We start from the raw sequence: 4,277 nt of genomic DNA, 5'->3' as shown, positions 1-4,277 counted from the left end.
CTGCTTGTAACTGTTAAGTCACATCAGAGGATTAAGGACTTTCCTTTATGATCTCAGTGAAGACTAGTAAGCAGAGGAGCTGCAATGTTCAAAGTCCGGGTGCTCTGACTGCCACAGATAATTTCGTAATCTTTTCATGATGGAAGACAATGTTGCAACATACAATCTTGGAGTAATCGGGTTATTGTATCACCTTAAATTACTAGAATATAGTTGCGCTTGACTTACTCTTGTAACATATAAAGTTAATTTTAACTTCTTTAGATGTGTCCTTCCCCAGCTACATATACATGTGTCTAATCTACTTGTTAACAATTACATTCACAAACATGGAAAAGAGTGATAAGTTAATGAAGTTGATATGTGTGCATTGCCGGAGGATCATGACTACGTGAAACTAGTAGTTGCAACACAGCTTCTCCTCCCTCTCTTGATCGTGTGCATATGAAGAAGTGCAAGTGCAAAGTGTGTGTGTGTGTGTGGGTATGTGTGTGTGTGTTTGTGTGTGTGTGTGTGTGTGTGTGTGTGTGTGTGTGTGTGTGTGTGTGTGTGTGTGTGTGTGTGTGTGTGTGTGTGCGTTTGTGTGCGAGTATTTGGATTATTTTGTGGAGCACTCATCTCCTCAAATTACCACTTGAATTTGCCAACCAACACAAAAACAAACCCAAATCCTCGCACACAAACACACACATACACACACACACATACCCACACACACACACACTTTGCACTTGCACTTCTTCATATGCACACAATCAAGAGAGGGAGGGGAAGCTGTCTCTTTAATTTACCACCCAACGCACCTTTTTGTATGTACATATAGTTTGAGCACTTCAACTCTCCATACTGTTCTTGGGCGCTTAGTCCTTTCAGTCGGGGAATGAAGGTCGTTACAAGTGGAGAAAACACTCTAAGAGGGAGTTAGAAAGTTCTAAGGAAGCTGTTCTATTTTATGCTATTTCCTTTCTCAATGCTTTAGAAGTGAAGCAGGTAGGAAGTGGAAGTGGAGGATCTGACGAGGGCGACAGGAAAGAATTGTCCCTGTTTAAGGAGGGTCCTGCAAGCGAATCATCCCAATCTGTGGAGAGCCTCTCCGGCAAAACATCCCAATCTGTGGAGAGCCTCTCCGGCAAAACATCCCAATCGTCTAGGAATGTGACCGAAGAATCAACAGTTATGCAAATCTAACTTCAGAAGAGGGTAAGAGATTCACTGCTAGAGGTCAGGACTTTGAAGGGTATACCGGTATAATATATTATGAGATCATCTTTAGTGCTCGCAATTGGGAAGTCAGTCAAACAGTTGGACCATGTTCCGCTACAAGAGCAGATGTACATTTTCCATCTTTCCACACCGTTCAATTGAATGATTCAAATACAGCAGTTACATGTCCAGCTTTTTCCCTTCATTGTGATCCTTCAATTGTAGTTTCCCCATGGCTGGTTCAAATTTGAACAGGGTGTACAATATTCTCCCCTATTACATCCCTAGATTAAAAATTGAAAAGGCAGTCTCTATGTTTGTGTGACTATAAGAGATGATGAATTGGCTACAGTGGAGCCTCAGGATGTGGGAGAATGTATAGACAGACAGCTAGATGGTCTTCAAGAACACAGTGGCAGAAGAAAGATCCTTATGTACAAGTGCCAAGCCGAATCCATTTTAATCACAAAACGGATGCGATTCAACACACCTTTCAAGTTAAAACAGCTTGTGTGTTTGTTCTGTCCAATATCGGATAGTTCAAGCATGTTTACCTACAGAACTCTACATGTGCTTAAAATGCTTCTGATGTCTACCAACAGAAAAGTGGCAGCACTCTTCTACTATCTTGTTTGTGAAGCCACCTGTGACCACCGTCCATTGCACTTGCTTCCTCTATTACCTGATTATATTTCTCCACACCAGAAGCAAGAGTATACAAACTCGTGGGAGATCATAAAATGTTGTCATAGCCTGAAGTTGTAATGGTAGGTTTGCCTTCTAGCCCTCTCCATAATATGTGAAGTTTTGTAGTACTTCGAGTAGTTATTGCTAATATTTCAAATTAATAATAAAGTCAAGTTGAAAATACTTCCACGATTATGATCTAGCAGGAGTAGTGTACTCTTGAATCTACTCGAAGTAGATTATAGAGGAAGTACTAGCTTATAGAGGAAGTACTTTTTTGTCCTCCACGCATAGGATATGGGGATATGTTTGGGATTTGGTACTTCAAGGCCTCATGGTTCCTCTATCAATAGAACAGGTCCTGCATTTTCCTCGACTTGGTAAATCATGGAAAATAGCGTATTAAAAATCAAGAGATCCACCATCCATGCATCACATGTCAGGAGGAATGCACTATTCGGTTCTTTCCCTCATTCCAGATCCTGCGTATGCCCCCCCCCCCCCCCCCTCAAGCTCCCTGTGTATTCACATAGGCAGGTGACCTGTGTGGATTCACAGGAAGCATGAGTTTCGAAGTCTGAAGAAGAGTATCACTAGCCTGGAAAGAAGGTCCTAGGTTCTATTCCCGGGGTGTTAGTCAATTTTTCTTCAGACTCTTTCTGTATACATCTGTTTAGGACACACTCGCTTCTATTTCTATTTTTCTCGTCACCAGCGCTCATACGTTTCAGGAGGTCGAGTCCGGAGGAAAAAAAAGAAAAAAAACTGTGCTGCAATGTGGTTACCAGTCATTCATATGTGCACCCTGGCCTGGCCTGCTTGACACATGATGAAAGGTTGCTAGCGCGGCGTGACTGTAGGTTTTGTTGCACAATCTACGAATTTTTGCTGCTCCTGCACAGAAGCTCCTACTTCGTCTACTAGCGCTACATGCAGTTGCTCACTTTGGATGCTATTACTTAATTTTTACACGGTGTACTGGTCGATTTTAGAGAATTTGGTACATGTATGACGAAAAATTTACAGTAAATCTTTTTTTGTGGTCATTTTCTTCTTTTGTTCCACCTCTCAAATACGATTTTAGATTTTCGGGTGACGAGAAACATAGCAATAAAAACGTCTGGCCTTACATCTGTTTCTGTTAAAGGGGAAGTTAAGGCAAAAATAAAATTTCACCAGTTGTAGTCTTCGGGGTGCTGAGTCGAATGGTCGTGGTCCGAGGAAGCTGAGACGCTCCCTTCCTACTTGAATCCCAATCGAACTCGCGCACTTCCACCGAAACTGGGTGACTGTGCCCTACTAGATGGGGATTTGTATGCAAAATGTCACTAAAAGCGCCATTTCGTTCTTATAAAAGCACGGATGACCGCGATTGGCCCATATGTTGTAGTCTTTTGGACGCTGAGTCGACTGGTTTTGGTCCGAAAAGGCTGCGATGCGGCGTTCCTCCTTTATTCCCAATCGAACATGGTTGAAGAAGCGGTCACGTGCTCCTGCGTACACCAGTCACCTGGTCACCGTGCCTGCAGGGTACAACTTACTAGCCTGTTTGACCTTTTTTGGGTGCAGTCCTGTCACTCGAGTTGAACTCGAGTTGAACCTTGGTGTGAAAGTTGTCACCTGCTGGCGTGGTGACCAGGTGATTTGGGCACCCAGGACCACGTGACCACTTCTTCAACCATGTTCGATTGGGAATAAAGGAGGAACGCTGCATCGCAGCCTTTTCGGACCAAAACCAGTCGACTCAGCGTCCAAAAGACTACAACATATGGGCCAATCGCGGTCATCCGTGCTTTTATAAGAACGAAACGGCGCTTTTAGTGACATTTTCCATACAAATCCCCATCTAGTAGGGCGCAGTCACCCAGTTTCGGTGGAAGTGCGCGAGTTCGATTGGGATTCAAGTAGGAAGGGAGCGTCTCAGCTTTCTCGGACCAAGACCATTCGACTCAGCACCCCGAAGACTACAACTGGTGAAATTTTAATTTTTGCCTTAACTTCCCCTTTAAGGATTGGTTCATATATTGCCAGTGCGCGCCGGGAGTCACTGGCGGTGGGCCTCTCCCAGCCAGTCTCGGCGCATTAAGATTTTGTAAACCAGCGGAGTCGTAAAAGAAATCATACAGTAAATAATCGCAAGAGACTACCGGCTAAGTTGGGCAACTCTTGCGATCTGCCCTGGCACCAATCACGTAGAGTTTTAACCAAAAGTGGTTTGTGAACCGTACGCGCCGGTGATCGCCGGTGCCGGAAGCCAGACTTAGTCAAAACTTCAAATAAATCAATACTTGTCCCAAATTTTGCTAAAGCGAAGCTAGAGAGGAGGTCCGTTCGCCAGTCTTGTAGTCGCTTCAATGTGGCAAATTAAGTCAACATACCAACTCGTC

The sequence above is a fragment of the Sycon ciliatum genome, chromosome 6, assembly GCF_964019385.1.
Source record: "Sycon ciliatum chromosome 6, ocSycCili1.1, whole genome shotgun sequence".
NCBI lineage: Eukaryota > Metazoa > Porifera > Calcarea > Leucosolenida > Sycettidae > Sycon > Sycon ciliatum.
The sequence above is the reverse complement of the archived record's forward strand: the minus strand, read 5'-3'. Positions refer to the sequence as shown.